The 17,623-nt window shown below is 36.4% G+C and overlaps 1 long non-coding RNA gene across 3 annotated transcripts in view; it reads left to right on the plus strand.

Moving 5' to 3' along the window:
- The first annotated feature begins 201 nt into the window (after positions 1–201).
- Positions 202–17,623, plus strand: part of LOC148056733 (uncharacterized) — a 108,997-nt gene continuing 91,575 nt past the window's right edge. For 2 of the 3 annotated variants that reach the window (XR_015702704.1, XR_015702705.1), the window contains exon 1: positions 3,501–3,639. This is a non-coding gene — a long non-coding RNA (uncharacterized LOC148056733). Of the gene's footprint in view, positions 276–2,347; positions 2,466–3,500; positions 3,640–17,623 lie in introns of those variants that run through there. The other variant, XR_015702703.1, reaches the window with a different exon arrangement.

The following is a 17,623-nucleotide window of genomic DNA, read 5'->3' on the forward strand; positions in this document are numbered from 1 at the left end:
CATTCATGTTTTCTAGAAACAACACATGTATGAAAAAATTGCACAGGATTACTACAGAGGATGATGTAAAAAAATAAGTAGGAAGAAATCAATTTTCTTAATTTTGGGCTTTTCCCCACAGGAAAAACAAAACAAAACAAACTTTTCACAAAAACTAAATAGCCTACTGCAGCCATTCTCTAGCAAACGCCTCACACATGCGTCCAAATTACCCAGGGCTGGTAAGAACAGGACAGAACAGAACTGGTTGTTTAATGGTCAGACTACTCTGCATGGTAACTTCCCTACTTTGTTTATTTTGTCTACAAAGAAAGCTGTATCATGGGCAAATAGTGTATATAATTTCTGAGAGTGATAGGAAAGCTTAGTAAATAAGAATTCTATAATACAGGGAAGTGATAATTAGCAGTGGAATAGTTTTAAATGTATCTCACTACAGCCCATACTCCAAAAAGTAGGTTTCTGGTTGGAATTAGTTGAAGAAGTTCATTTTGATGGAAATCTACATATGTTTAAGGCATTAGTAGATGATAATGAAGAGCTTCCAGGCAGATGGACAAAAATAGGCCTGATTTAAGCTGAAGATCATGTTAAGGAATCCTTGTTCCAGTTGTTCAATGGAAGCATCCGGTAGAAACTTCTGGAATTTTCAGGATAATTGCCTGTCCAGAATATTAATAATAGTTTCCCTTGCTAGAAAGGGATTGTTCTTTTTTTTTTTTTTTTTTAACTGTTCTTGTCCTTGGGTGTAGCACGTATTGTTTATTGGTGGTATATACACTGTATGGAGGGATTACCTTCACCAGGTCTGCATCAAGGGTTTTTTTTGTAGCTGTGCTAACTCCACTAAAGACCATTTTTGGGGAGAATGGTGGGACACATTTTAAAAGTGTGTCCTTTTACATCAGCTAACAGTGGAATTATTTAAACAGCTTCTTTAAAGAGAGGTTAGCTACTTATATGATGCAATTATTTAGTACGTAAACTGATACTATTTTATTATATAATTTCTTCATAGTATTTAAAGTATTTACTTAGTTAAATATCTTGAAAAGCACGTACTGCAACTTTGAGGAATGGGAAAAATTACGCTAAGCAGGAATGCATTTGGTGTACTCCCTATATAGCTTTTGGTTCACTTACTATTTGTGTTTAACTTACAAGAATCTTTAATAACTACCAGTGAAATAAACTGTATGTCTAGCTTTTTTTTATGGAAAAACCTAGCTCTGAAGTCTAATATGCTTCCTTGTCATCGAGCACAGTTCTAGCAAGTTGGTATTGCATGAGGCTTGCACGAGAAAACGAAGTATCTTCTCTTGTTCTACATTTTTGGTTTGTTCTGAATTATTCTTTCTTTTATGTATGTTAACTCCTTAAATATTCCTTACAATGAACTTAGTTGTGAAAAGCAAAATTCTGGAACATGTAATCTATTTTGCTTGTCCACTTAGTCCTCTTTATAAATGAGCGAAGATGGAGTGTGGTAAAATAATAACACCAGTGAGAAGCAAGATTAACTCTGATCTTATCCCACATATGCACAATTGTATATTTTTAGTCAGACAAGCAGCTGAAGATGAGTTTGAGGCTCAGCCCGAGAGGGTGTGATTTTTCACATAACAAGAACACACAGACTTCATTTCGTATAAGAGGAGGTGACTCTTTAGGGTGGCGATTGGTATATATTTCCCTCTCTTTATCCACATGCAAAGTGTATTTGTTCAGCAAACTTATATGATACAAAATTAATAGATTTAAAATAAATAGTTTTCTGCCAAATTAGTCTACTGAGCTAATTCACGTCTGTAGTGTCCCTAGCTCTGACATAAGGAATAGGGGAAATAGACAAAGATGGCAGTAAGAGATTATCAGGCTAACAGTAATATAATACCAAATCCTCACTACTCTCATCTTTAACTCTCCACTAAAAGTGCTCTGATTCATGAGATGTGACAGTTTATACTGCAACCACTGGCAAGATTTTTATTCTTTCCTGTCTACTACATTCTGACTTAGGGAAGAATACTATCTGCACTTAGGCTGCCACAATTTGCAGCCACGTGTTTTAAGATCAATTGAAATTGTGCAAAAAGAGCAACGTGTATAGGCTGAGGGCAAGTTAAGCTTGGCAGCCAGATCACTGTATATTATTGCCCGCTTCTGGGTCAGAACCCTTTGGCATTGTGTTCTCTATTAAATCTTCAGTGATGGGAGTATGAATACAAAGCTACCAAAACAAAACACTCTCCAGCATATACCTCTCTGGAGGAACATGAGCACAAGCAGGAATGATTACTATCCAGATTTTAAAAAACTTATTTTTCTAACAATCTTACAATTTCAGAATAAAAATGGTATGGAAATCTGTGGATGAAGTTGTCCAGGCAGAAGACAGCAGGAGGAAAGAGTTAAAGACCAGAGGAAAGGGCTCTGAAATCTGCGTAGACAGCTGGAGAGAGAAGGTGAGACTATCCAAAAGAGTGTCTGAAAGAGAATCAGGAGCAATAAGAGGAAGCTAGGAGAGGGCAATGAGGTGGCTGTGTAGTCAGCTGCTGAAGGTGTCTAGTGGCACAAGAAAGGTCAGGGTTTCCCAATTCGGCTAGAAGGTCATTCAAGACTTCACTGAGGGTGGTTTCACTGCAGCCTAAGGAATGAGTGGCACTGGCACAAAGCTCCACAGCCACTGTCTCTGCTGGAATTTGGGGTTCTGTGGTCTAAATCATGTTTATTGCTTGGGGGAATTTGTCTCTTTAAATCCCCCAAGGACTTTTGGGCCTCCCATCCCTTTATTAAGGAAATCGTTTTAGCAGCCTGAGGGCATTGGAAGTGTACAGTGGTAGGGGACTGCTTATGTGCAGGTAATAGTTCAGTTAGTTCTGAAGTCTTTGCTGTGAAGTTCTTGCTTTACTTTGCCTTTTCTATGTATAGTTCTTGTAGTTCTACTAATGGGAAGTTATTAGTTGGAAGTTGCTTGAACTGTGGTTTCACTTTAAAAAGTTAGCACTGCTGCCAAAATAATTTTTTCTGTTTCTGCCTGTTACCCTTTCCTGTCTCCTGGTGCTCCCTTTTGTGTACAGCTAACATTCATGTGACTATTGTTAAGTGGATTGCAAAAGTGATCTGGGTTAAAATTTACCTTATTTAAAAATGGTTGATTTTAACTTAGCCTCAGTTCCTTGATCTTGCTTATCATGTGGTCTTAGAAATGCCTGCATTGGTACAAGAGGGAAGATAGGTAAGAGAGCAGTGTCAATCCCTTTCATCATTCAGCTGTCCCTTTCAGGAATCCAGCTCCCTGCTCTGATCTGGCCCAGCTGCACCATCTTGGCTCAGGCTGCTGAGGAAATTGCTAAATTTTGAGAAGCAGCTGTGAGCAGGTTTGTAAAACAGAGCCATGTGAGGTGAAAAAAGCAAAATTACAGGCTGAGGTAGTCTTGTTGGTGGTTTAAGGATTAAAAAGGGAAAATACTAAAGTGGAAACATATGAAACCCTAACTGAAAAGACTAGGGATTTGATGAAAGATAGTCATGTAGTGATGGTAAGGTTGTATTGCTGCAGACAGTGAAAGCTAGTTCTTATCTCCACGCTTTTGCTTGTTTGGCCGGTGAGGATTCTTTGGGTGTTTTATTAGCCTGGTGAGTGTAATTTGTTAAATCCAAGCTATATTTTATGTGTGCAAATTTCTAAATTACTGCTTTATATTTTTAAGCTACATACATGTCTTGTTTGTGCAGTCTCTGTTCATGGCTGAAGGTGCCTAAAAAAGTCACCCAACCAGTAATGGGGGGTGTACTTTAGTAGTACTATTGGCTTGTGCTATGTAATTATAGAAAGGGATGTGTTTTGACTCACTTATACAGGAAGTATCAAGATACAGTACTTCTAGTTTCATGACAACAGAAGAGCTCTTCTGGATTTAATTCCTTTTAGACAAATCAGTTTATATAGTGATAAATGTTTTGGTTTATTTCTGGATATTTTTGGATTTTAATGTGATATTTTAAGTCAACTGCTGATTTTAGGTTATCCTGTGAGTTCTATGTGGCATTTGTGTTTTTGTTAGTTATTTTCTTTACCCCTGTATAATGAACCTAATGTAGCTGTAAAACACTTAGTTTGCTTGAAGGCTTGTAAGTAATTCATAAAACACTAGAGCCTTAGTATGACTCAGATTTCCTTTTTTATCCTTTGTGCTCTATTGATTTAACCTTAGTATAATTTTGCTAGTCATGGTTAGCCAGTTAAATTGATTTTTGAAATTATTTCTCCAAAGTACATCTGCACTTTGAAATTATTTCTCCAAAGTACATCTGCACTTTAACAAAGCTATTTCTTTTCCTCTCTCTCTAATAAACAAATGCCTGTCCCAAGGCAGTATCTATAGCTAAAGAATCTACTTAAAGCTTAATGAGGGACTGGTAGTAGTATACTGAGCTAAAACCCTGAGTTAGTTTCTAAGTTAAAAAACAATAAGAGTTAACTTAGTAAGTTCAAATTCTGTCCTGAAACAGTCTGACTACAACAACATTGCAATCAAAGGAAGGTGTGGTTATCTGAAAGTACTGGGAAACAGTCTTTTTATCAGAAGAAAGATAAAAATATATTGTTAGTTTTCTGAGCTCTCTTAAGGGCGCAATTTAATGGTAATGTTTTCTCATTAGGTCTTGAATGGCATTTAGGCAGACATGAGTAGTTCTGACAGTGCATATCGTGAATGGGTATTGAAGTTGTTTATTCTTTTAGGAATAGTTTTCTTCTGCATAGATGGATATTAGGACATTCTGGCTTTTCTGGATTGTATAAAGCACAATGTTTCTTGGATTTATTTTTTTTTTTTTGACAACACAAAACTATCCTTATTTTCTGTTTGGAGGCTGGTTAAACAAGCACTGGCTGTAAGTGTGCTCTAACAGGCTAAGGCAGAATAAACATTTTGATGCCCAGCAGTATCCAATGTTATGTCCGTCTTACTGAAAAAAACATTAGTCAGCATACTGCTAATAGCAATGACATCACGTTGCTTAGACTCTGAACTGATTTGTCTGCGTTCTTGTGGCTCTCCTTAGTGTTTAGGCACACATAAACAAGCAAACGTGGTAGTATGCTGTAGGAGCTTTTACAGTGCTTCCTTTGCAGTACCTCTCCTAGCACGTAAAATTTTTTTTTTAAAGTCTTGCTATATAGATTTGCTTTGTGACAGAAAAACAATTCGGTAAAACTAGGCTTCAGAGCACAGTACCCCTGTTCTTCTGTGTAGTTGTTGTGAGACTAGTCATTTAAGTGAGATGAGTCACTGAATCACTTAATGTAATGACATAGTCACTTGTTTATAGTTGTACAGACTAAAGTTAAAAGTATTTTAACCATATGAATGTTTAGATAAGGGAGATGACATAATTGCGAACAACTTCCAGTTTTTAACAACTGAGCCATTATTTTGAGTTTCATAATGGGCCTTTTGGTTAATTGGGAGTCTCGGGCTTTACATCAGTTATGTCACACTCCTTGAAATCCTCAACAGTACTTTCCACAGACTTCAATAATATCTTATTTATTGTTATAGGAGAGCTAATCAACTAAACATTCCTCTGCTGCTAAATACAGCCGGCAAGCTGCTTATGAGTCAGGACTCTGGCAGATAATTCTGCTGCATATCAGTGAAAACTTTACTGGCCAGCTGTCATGTTCCTTATGTGAACAAATACCAACTTCCTGAATCTTATTTTTCACATTGTAGGTCCACATACCACTAAGCAGTGTTTTCAATGATCACTGTAGTAAGCTTGTGCTTGTAAAGAACTAGAAAAACCCCACAACTTCATCATGCAATCATTCTGGAGTGTAATACGCAGTAAGCTTGGAAATTTACAATGTTATATCCATGGTTAATTAGTAATTAGGCTTTCAGATGTTCATGAATCTAATTTCCGTTACAGAGCAGCAGTTAAGGGCAAGTTACTGGATAAACACAGTGATATCCAAAACTAGAACTATATAATTTTTATAGCAGTTTTGAAAGTCTTTGGATGTTGCAGTTTTTTAGGTAGGAAAAGTTCACTGTAAACTCACATTTATAAATCAAGGGGTATATAATATGAATATTAATTAACCACTTTATAGAGACTGTGAAATTAATTTCCCCCTATAGCAGTAGTTTGGGAAAACCTTTCCTGACAGTTATTTGTATGTCTCTTGTCTAGTATCTTTTAATCTTTCAGTATAACATACAAAATGGAAAAGGAGCTGCTTGTCAGCAGCTTGTTAGAATTCCTTAAATTTAATACCAGCTTTGAAAGGCAAATGATCACTCAAGTATGTCCAATGCTTACACTTATTTCTGTATAAATATTTTTATATTTAAAATAAGCTAGCATAATAAGAAGCTTGTTATCATCTCAGATTAGCGGATCAAGAGTACTCAGTGACTAAGCAGCTGTACACTTGACTGAGAGGAAACAATCTTTGCTTGTTCCTAACCAATTACTTGAACTTCAGGCTTTTACAAGGTGACTGCTCTAGCAGATGGGTTATATTAAGCTCATAATCTTTTCATGGAAACAATAAGAAAATCAGAAGTGATTGGCATGTTTTAAAAAAAAAAAAAATGCTAGTCCAGAGCACTATCTGGGAGATTAAAATGCCAAGTTCAGTTGAGCAGAATGCCAGAACTGGCCTTTCAGCGCCAAGATGGATGTTTTTATTGCAGGGATGGCAAGGACCAGGCGCTTCATTCTGAAGATGGGAAAGCTTTTCTTGACACTGATACACCTTCTCCAAAGCATGTCATTCCTAATTCACATATCCCCTGCTATTCTAGATACTGTTTGTGTTGCTGTGCTTTACCTACTGCTCTTCCCCGTTCAGTCTGCTGTTGACAATCTGTCAGCACCACTGATTAAACACTGGCACAAAGAGGGTTAGTACTTAGCAGAGCACTTCCTGCGCTTTGCCCTTCTACAGTCTAGAAACAGTTTGGTATGTCCACGCTTCTCTTCCCACTCTAAAGCAATAAAGCAGAATGTATATAATCTTGTTCATTGATAATTCATGTTTTTTCTCTGTTTAGCTTCACATCTGTAGTTCAAATGCAGAATTCAATGTCTTTTGCTGTCGGTTTCTACATATTGTATTTACTAATGAAGTGTAGGAAACATAATGGAATAACTATTGGAACTAGTAGAATACAGTAACTTAACATTAGTTCCTGGGTTTATATATTTTTATTTAGAACTGAAGCTAATGAGGTGTTAAAGTGATGCACAGCAGCCAAGATTATGCTAATCTGGTTTTAGTGACATGAACAGGAGAATTTGAGAGCTTCCTTTTTAAAATCAAGTATCCTATTCAGACAGCTGAACAAAGGAATAGAGGAGTTTGATTCTCTAAAATGAAATATCTTAAAAGCGTTAACAGTTGCCTAAAACACATTCCTATCTTGGCAGTTTCTTCTTCTATTTTGCGTAAAAAGATGGTTTAAAAAAATACATGCAAAAATTAGCCTGAAATGAAATTTCTGGTTCTAAAACATGTACGTTAATTATTAAAGACAAAAAAACCTATTTGATTGTAGAATCATTTTGAAGAAAAAAAAGTGGTCCAGGCAGTTAGCATACATAGCATCTTTGGAATTTTTTTTTTCTGTAGAAATATCTACTTAAACAACTATGTGGTGCTTGTAAGTTGTCCTTTTTGGAAGTTAAGGTGTGATTCCAATGCAATGGCGGTTGTTGGGAAGTTAGTATCATGTGTTACAGGTGTCGAGGTTGTTTTGAATCTGCTTCACTATATTGTATACCTTTTGGCAAAATAAGTCATAACCTCAGGAATTTTACTTCTGTGACAGTAACTCTTCATAGATTGCCAAAAGAAAATTAGTGGAGATGCTGAGTTTGTTATGCCTTGTGAGTAGCGTACCTAGTGCTTTTCTTTGTTTGATGAATCCAAATTATGTACTGCAATATACTATCCAATGTAACTCTTAATCAGATGCCCAAGCTGTATTGGAATTAATTTTTATATTTATAGGTAATGGCATTTTTAAGAAAATATTTAGGAATGTCAATATTTAGGTACTTATTTTGCAATATTGCTTGTCTATGTGTCAGCTTACTTTTGCAGCTCTGTAGATTTTGTTAGTGAATTTCAGCGTTGTAAAGTATGACAGTCTTTGGTTTAAAAATGCAACTTAAGATCTTGTGAGTGTTTATTCCACCTTGTTGATACTTTCAACCAATATGCAGTGACTTCTAGATGTTCCGAAAAAAATGAAAATTTCAATGCGTCATTATTGGTTTAAAGATCCCCTTCCGGAAAACTTGCTTTGTAGGAGGAACTGTATATTCTATACAGCAGAGCACTTCATCATATTACCTCACCTTTTTTACAAGCTTGGCTTTATTTTTGACACTTTTTTTTCCAGCAGTGAAATAGTTTATACCTAGACATGTATTGTGCTATTCACATTGTGGAGGGAAGAAAAACTAGACAGACCAAAGGGACAGAAGTTAAAATTACAGCATACAGATGTACTATCGGAATACGCAGTTAGTTCAAAGGAGAAAATTCTAATGTACTTCTGAAGCAGGAAGGAAAAGAGTTTCATACATGTGAGGTCACGGAGCAGTCCTCCTTCACTGGCAGGGCTCACATTCCAAAAAACCTCAAGTTCTCTCAGCTGGTGGCTGAGGGCAAAATAGCATTCCTACAAAGAGCCTTAGACAGAGATGGTGTCCATTTCAAAAAGTGGATTGCCTTTTGGTCTGGGATCTGTTTATCTCGCAAGTTTAACATCCCTGCATTTTTAACATGATATACAGTGGAAAATTAGAAAAGTGGTAAAAACTTGGGATTTTTAGAGTTCAAAGGCGGCATGGTTACTTAACAAAGAGAATTGGACAAAATTAATTAAAAAGAATAATTCCCCTCCCTCCCCCCCCCAGTCTAAATTTTGAAGTCTGGTGGATTGGAGGGAAGAACTTTGGATTCATGTTTGCATTTCTGCATTTTAAATGAACTTAAAATGCGTCAAAACTCTTGGTTGTCATGATTGCTGTCCTTTACACAGAAATCTGTTAACTAGTGACTTTTTTTATTGCATGTGAAGCTACTGGGAACAATAAAATCATGACTTTCATTATTTTATTAATTACTCTTTTCTTGATGACTGCAAGTGGTATTCAGATGCCTAGGATATTATTTCTGCTTGTCTGTACCTAAAACTTGACTGAACTTCCTGTTCAGCAACTCATAGCACTAAAATACATGCTTTGTACAAATTAAGCAACCTGAAACACTAATAAATGTTAGAATTATTAATTATATTGATAAATGGCTAGTTCATTTAGGAGTCTCTTAATTAACTAGTAAATGGAGCATTGTTGCTATATCCTCAGATTATCTTGGAACTATAAGCAGTCTACTGGGGCAGACACTTCTAAGAAGAAAATTTGTGCTTCTTGATCTTAACATACTACTGCGACATTGACTGTTCTCGTGAATGTTGTAGTGCTTACTTTTTCTGTGTAGTACATGGCCAGTAGCCATGAATAAGCTAACTTAGCCTGAGTCATAAGTGTTAATAAGAAATATTTTACCATCATATCAGTATCCTGTTTCAGGGGTGGTTTTATCTTGGAGTTTATGCTTGTCTGAGATGTACTGACCTGTTTGTTTCAAGGGCTATTTCTCCAGTGTAAGGTAAAAACTTATTTCACTTCAGAAATAGGTGCAGTGGCTCATTGTGGGGCAGCATTGTTCCATCCTTTAGATCTGTTTGTTCTACCATGTGCCCAGTTCACAGCAGCTGCATAGCTTTCTGAACAGTGATGAAAGAGGGAAGGAATAACAGGAGAATGGGAAAATGTAATCTTTGAAGAGTTGGGGATCCTGGGAATATGCGTGCTTCCCACCCACCCCTTTGCTTTACAAAAAGGTTATATACCTAGTCATCCCCTGACTACTAGCTCAGAGCTTAGGCAGCTTTTGGCTGCTCCTAGCATTCCCAATTTACAATTAATCAAGAAATTCACTGTATTCTGTCTTTAATGAAGCCAGTTCTCTCATGAAATAGCAACAGCGATGTGGAAACTTCATATAACTAGCACACTAGATGCATTTGACTAGTGTCACGCTAATACAAACATCGCTGTAAGGGGAAACAAATGAGGTATCCTGGGAAAAAAAAATACCTTGAATGACAAGTGTCATAAGCACAGGCTACACCTATGTGAACAACAAAGAACAAGTATTCGTAGAAAGAGAAAACATATGGATCTTACAGAACAGCTTTCCTGGTTTTTTTTTGGTAGGTTTTTTGTTTGTATTTTTACTTATGATTGAGTTAATAGTATGTGAAAACGAGTGCTTTCTCAGCTGACAAACTTAAGCTGGTGTTAGTTACATTATGAATAATGTGACCGCACAGTTTGCAGAAAACAGGAAACAGCTTCTTGTCATACTTCCTTCTTGGGGGAATGCTTCATCATGACACTACTCAAAATTAAACGTTAATTTGTCAGCTCTGGGAGATGCCCAGAGTTGCACACTGAAGAAAGCAGGTACAAGCAAATCAGTTTTGGTTGCTAGAATGACAAATAATTTTTTTTTTCCCCTATCAGAATAATTGACCAATTATTCAGTTCCTCCTTGTGCACGTACAGGAACTAAAAGGAAGCTTTCAGTAGTGCCAGTGACCTTTCTACAAATGTAAGAATTGCTATATATCAGATCTTTGGGTAATGACATCTAAAATGTAAATAAAATAGGTTTAATAAAAGTGTGGGGGTTTAAGCAGCGAAATAAACATGTAATTGAGCATGAACTTAATTTAAAGCATTGAAATGACTCCTTTATAAAATATTCTACTTGAAACACTGTTTACCAGCTGACAGGCAAGTGTAAGTTCGTGGAACGCTTCTTAAGAGAAACCTAGGTTTCTGCAGTCAACACATTTCTTTGCCATGTAGGGTCTATGCTTGACTTTGAAATGTTTTAGATATCCAGCACTTGTGGCTGAGGGCCTTTGACTCAGACACTTAAGTGTTTGCTGCAGATATGTGGTAAGAAACTGTCTGTATGATCTCAATGGCAATTCCAGATTTCTATCTGATCCAATTTGTGCATCTGTAAAGCGAAGGGTATTGTTTTAACTTGCATTGACAGCAGCGGTGTAGCAATGATTAACAGTAAGAGGTTTGCTTTGTGTGTCTTGCACGTAGCTAGAAATGAGTAGTGAGTGAAAGGGAGGTAGCCAGCATTTACTGACAGTATCCTTTAACCATTTAGTGATGACTAGTATGTTAATTAAAACCTGAGTGAATGCAGCTAATGATGTCCCACTATATTTCTGGAGCTGAAACATAGAGCAGTCTGACTCATTATAAACAGTCCAAAAAAGCTGTTAAAGGGAGCTGCGCTAGACCTGTTGCTGCATGGTATTCCTAAAGAACTCGCTTGTTGGGGGTGAGGGAGAATGCATAGCTTCTAGGAGAGATTTTGAAAGCCTAACGGTATTTATAAAAACAAAATTCTAACAATAGAATATTCAACAAATGGAAAAGAGCATTGCTTTCCTTACTATATATATATATATTGTCTTATATTTAATTTCTGTGTTTCAGAATGGTCTCCTTAATCTAACTCCTTTTCACATTAAGACTGAACAAATACTTTGGAAAAAAGAGTGTACGCATGCTTCTTTCTACATTGGCTTTTTGCAGATAAGGCTTTTACTTCCCAGACCTCGTTAAGCAGTCAGTTGAGCAGGCTAAATGAGTGTTCAAGTGGTAATGGATACTTACTCCATGTAAGTACAACAAGATTATGAGATACTGGAATGCTGAGTACTTAACTGGCACAGTATAATTTCTATTACAAATAAATGTATTTAGTAAATAATTCGAGCGTTTATGATAGCAACGTGATCTCATACCTCTTAAAAGGGTAGATCTGGGTCACTAGATGAGGGTGTTGTTTTTTTTTTTCCTGCTTTGAGCCTTGTATCTTCCATTCCACGTATCTGATAAGACCTTAGCCTTTTCTGAAAATAAGTGCCTCCTTTTAAGGTATTTAAGCCTGAATGGAATGAAACCTGAAAATCACGTTGCGTTATGTGAACTCAATTTACACACATGCTAAGTTCTTGTTTTGTTTTGTAACATTCTAGGTTGTTGTTATGATGCTTCGATAATATTGCAAAACTTGCCTTGGTATCTCCAAACTCGGATTACAGTTATTCAAATATAAGTAAGTTCAGATTCAAATAATTTATGCTTTGGGAGTTACGAAAGATCATAAAAATAAAACTAAAGCTAAGGCTGTAAAAGGATAATTAATCTTATGTGCAGCGGAGTTTGTGAAGCCTGACTTCTTTAATTGTCTCACTCAGGTTCTCATATTGAAGGTGTCAACTCTGAAATTATTCTAGCAGATGAGGCATGCACATCTCTCCCATACAGGTTCTCTGGTGTATAAGGGATACATTTATGCTGTTACTTTTTCCTTTCAATATAGAATTTACTGTGAAGCTCTTCTCTATCTTGCTGACTGTCTTCAAAGATATAAAAGCTGTCTTCTGAGATCTCTCTGTGAAATTTGGTTAAAATGGGGATTTAGAAAAAAAAAAGATAAAAACACAAGTTCTTAATTTATAATACTGGTAGTTCAAAAACTTTGGGAAGAAAGTTCTTGCTGATAGTAGTATGAAGACTTTCTGGTTTGGTAGAATCAGCAAAGGGTTTGTAACATGAACCGAGTAGATTTTTAACTGTCTTCTGTCATCTGCTTCTACTGGCGTTCTCTGAATATTTAAGGATAACTTAACTATTGTTGTCCTTACCAAGTGACTTCTGAAACATTAAATAAGCAGTGGTAACACTGTAGTACATGTCACAGGGAATGATGAGGATGATCTGATCTTCATCCGTGTCTGTGCTGCTATTGGAAGCAGATTTTCCACATATAATTCTCTTAATGATCCAAACCCTCTGTTTTCTCTGGATTATCTCATGAACATTACTGAATGTACCAAGTCATCAATAAGAATGCTTTTGAATTTTTTTTTTTTAGCTTTGCAGCTCCCACCCTCCTTTTCCCTCTTCTCTTTTTGCTTATGATTTGGAAGGGAGAGGTTAGGTGTACAGTCCTAATATAACTTGGGTACCTTCTCATAGAATTTGTATGACAGGGTTCCAAACCACTTAATTGCATGCCTAATTGCTCCACAGTAACTAAATAAATGTTGGAATTGCACTTTTTTTTTTTTCAGAAAGAATGATACTATTAGCCATGCACCACTCCTGCAGTATGCTGTCTTCTCGATTTCTGTCTTTAGCAGCTGTTGAGTAGATTGCTTCTTTTGAAATATCAGATATCTGAACCTTTCCACCAGTCAGGACTTCCATGTTCAGAAATACGTATTTTGAGTTTAGTGACTTGGGGAAATGTTTAATTCCAAGTAAGTTCTTCTAATGTTTCCCAGTGTTGCAGCCAAAAATAGCTGGTGGGGCTGCTGGCTTCCGTAATAGACTCACTTTCTGGCTCTACAGTATGTAGTTTGTTTGCCAAACTGCAGTTGGCAGCTGTAGGAAAACATTACTTCTTATTGGTTGCTATCTGGAAAATGATGAGGACATAGAAAGATAGATATGTAGAACTGCTGGGAGATTAGTCCTGTAGGTTTGACCAGGGTGAATGCTTTAACTAGTCAACCATATGTGGCAAAAAATATCCTGAAATACATGTAAGAAGTGGATAAACTCATCTGTGTTATATAATGCATTGGGCAGTGAGGGAATCCCATAGTACATGAAGAGAAAGGAGATCAACTCTGTGTTTACCCTCAAGTACATCAGTGTTGCCATGAGGTCCTGTCCCGCTTGGTGCTGCCCACTGATTTTTAAAACAGAAGAGTGAACTGTGTGGGTCTAATACGTGAAAATGAGAATTGCTACACTAGATGAATCCCTGAACCATATTGACCAGATGTTTTTTCTTTACAAAAATTAATTTGCATAGCAATAAAAATATTGGCAATTATGCCTGAAAATAATAAAGGTATTTCTTATCTGCTTGGGGTCTGAATATAAATTGTCTCTGGACTATATCTAGTTCTTTGTAACTATTAAGTAGTTACATGATGAAAAACAAAATCTGCTTACTCAGAGCAAGTTATACAGATAAGAATGTAAGTGTGTGTTCTGAACAGCAATGTTGGCAAGGTTGGTTTGTGATGTTTCTTCTACTGCACCCCAAAATAAGGTTGCCTATCTATTGCCTCTTGGAATAAGACGGAAAGAAACAAGGATGGATTTTGCTACTGAAAAATAGTATACACCTTGACAGTTAATTCTGTGGGGAAAAAAGTATGTTGTAGAACAGATGCTGTGTATAGAGGCTTCATTTGTGGTTTTGAGTAGTGAATAACCAAACTCATCAAGTTATTGCAGGGTCCCTCAAGTGATTTGTAGAGTAGTGATTAATATCTGTTTTGTAGGCAGTAGTTTTGGAGATGTTTAAAGCCACACTAAGATTGCCTTCTCAGTTGGCTACTCTAAATATGAGGCATTACCATTGACAGAAACTGGACAACATGATGTCTGCTTAATTGATTTGTTGCACTTGTGGGCTAGCTCATTCTGTTTGAAATAATTTCTTTTCCTCCCCTGCTAATTAAATAATTTCTAATGCTAGCTTGTGGTTGCATGTATGTTTAGAGGATAAAATTAATGACATGGAAAAGGGGAAAATTGGAAAAAAAAAAATTAACATTTATGATTTCACTCACTGATTGGATCACTAACTTGAATTAGGTATAGCAGGTGATTTATACTTATGTATCATGCATTTATAATTTGCACTGGAAAAAAAATTCTCAGGTGCTGTAGTTTTCCAAAAGTGATCTCTCAGCCATATGGAAATGTAAACTGCTAATTTAGTGCACAACGGAGTAATCCCTTGGTACGGAGCAACCAATTACATTAAGCAGCCACAATTAAAGATGCTTAAATCTCCCACAAAGCAGCTTTATATCTAACTTCAAGTAGTAAGTAAAAATAATTCTGCAGTTATGAACTGTGGATTACTCACCAGCATGTTAATATATACAGTTTTTTTGGTGTAAGATAACAGCTATGGCTGCTTCAGGTGGAAGTCAGCCAGAATTCGGAAACAGCGTTAGACATCTCAGTCATTATCTTACATATAAAACAGCTCAGCTTCTGAACTGTAAGTATTGCCTGATAGTGGGAAAGGCACGCTTCCCCCGCCTCCAGGCTGGAACAAGTTCTGAAGTTGTGGCAGCTGGACACAAGGTAATTCTTCAGAAATGGAAGAAGCTAACAGTGCAAAAGGCCAAATTTAGCACAGAACAAGGCTGACTTTTAAATAGGCTACTAAAGTGGGTCCTGAAAAACAAACCCAAACAATTTCTTAAGCTTTCTAATACGTCAGCTTGCTCTGCTGTCTAGAAAGTTAGCTGATGTTTCCTTGACCATAATTTACTTGTGGAGATTTGACAAGAGTTAGGGGCTACAGCCCTATCATTTCCATTTTCTCTAGATGAAAACCAATTCACAGTTGAGTGTTTGCTAATTACTTCTACTCAGCTTTGTTGCATGCCAGACTTTTCAGTTGTATTTAATGTTATTACTTGTTGCTCTGGAAATAAACATTAAATCGAACTGGAGCATCATCACGGTACACTACTAATTCTGTGAAATACAATTTTAAATGAACCTGCCTTTTCATGAGCATGCTGAAAAGCACCAAATGCTTCCAGGCTCTTACAGAACTTTGTACTAGAACACAAAATAGAGTGAAATAAATATACTTTAAATAAGAAAATTCTGAGAAAAATTCAGATGGTTCCTAACAAGAAGCAATAATACTGCAGTAAATTTTAGTGAAGTAATAATAAATAATAATAAAGTAATAAGTAATAATAAAGAGGTGCTTTCTATGAAATAATGAAATTACCTAAATATGATAAACTGATGATGAAATCATGTTTATCACATTTAAAGTGCTCTATTACTTTATCGTGTCAAACTCTTGCTAGTGATGGAAGATCATTTTGGTCTTCAGTTTTTTACATTGAAGCTCCAAAATCTGTGGTCTAGACTTCAATGTAGACTTCAATGGCTAATGTTTTATGAACTTACCCTTATACTCTAATGCTTTGGTACTAATTGCATTTTGGGGTCTGTTTTATGCTGTGAAACTTTGAAGCCCTACTAGAAACTGCTGTTTTTAAGAAGTACTTTTTTCCAGCATGTAATAGGGGCATAATGTAATTAGATGAAGAAACATTTTTTTACTTTTTTTTTTTTTCTGAAGGCCAGAGTAGAAATGAGTCACAAATTAATGGTATGGGACAGTATCGCCTCTTTAGGTATTTGAGAAGTCAGCAAGGTAACTGAAGATGAAGCTGAGGCTGCAATAAAAACTTTCTAGAAATAGTCTCTAACACTTGGTGACTGCTAAGTCATTACGGTTAAAATATGTATCACTAACGTGCAGTAGTACACAGAATGTATAGTTTTGGAGAGGTTGTGTATCTCTGAAGGGAGGTACATGTGGATAACAAAAATATCTTTGTATTGAATAGACAAGAGTGTATTCACATTTTATCCACGCACATTCATCCTCTACACAGAGAGCATTGATTTCTGTTGAAGAAATTCTGGATTTGACCTTTATCAGCACAAAATGGAAGTCCAGTTTCTACACATTTCTAAGAAGTACATTTTGGAAGTAGGCACGTGAGTATGAAGAATGTGTCTGCAGTGCTGAAATCAGCTGGCGGTACAAGCTGTGTGTACTATACACTCTGACAGCTTTTCTAAGTGACAGAGGTAGACAGTTTTATAGTCCTCAGCTGAATCTCCTTTCACAGAGTTCCTCTTTCTTTGTATTTTAAGTCCTTTACAAATTCTGCCACTACATAGTGCTGTTGATGTGTTTGAATATATAATTTACAGTGTGTTTTCTTCAGGCAGGGAGTAGAAGCAAGACTATTGAGGCCTAACTTGAAAATGGAAGTAGATCTGTTGAGACTTGCTTATCTTTAGTCCATCCCAGTTGCGTGATTCCATAATTCCTCTTAATTATGGTTGCTTTCTTTATGTTATGTAGTGTCTAGGGGCAAAATAGAGGTCTTGGTGTGTGCTTTAATAGTCTTCTCAAATGATCTCAAATTTGAGTGCATGAAGGAAAGTTAGCCTTAGAAAGCAGAGGTGACTTAGAGTCTAAAAGCATTAGTTGGTTATTAGGGTGACAGTGAATCCTAGATATGGAGATACTGTGGTCATGACACTAGGTAGTTCTCTTCGTTAAACTTTAACTTAGATCCAGACTCACTTGTGTAAGTGAAATCAGTTTTCCTACAAAGCAGCTGAGCCCACTGTAGCACAGAACTGCATAAAGAAACAGAGAACAGCATGAATTAGGATGTTTGCGTAAAATATCGTATTTTATCATAATTTTCATGCCTGATCCTCAAGTTTTCCACAATTGTTAAAGTCCAAACCATGGAACTTTCCAAACTTTCCAGAAATATAGAATTACATAACAAATGGGATGGTTGGTTGTGTGTGTTTATTTTTACCTGTGTCAATCCAGCAT

This window comes from Nipponia nippon, unplaced genomic scaffold (assembly GCF_047370975.1).
Source record: "Nipponia nippon isolate SJK-2023a ecotype South Korea unplaced genomic scaffold, ASM4737097v1 scaffold_12, whole genome shotgun sequence".
Taxonomy (NCBI): Eukaryota; Metazoa; Chordata; class Aves; order Pelecaniformes; family Threskiornithidae; genus Nipponia; species Nipponia nippon.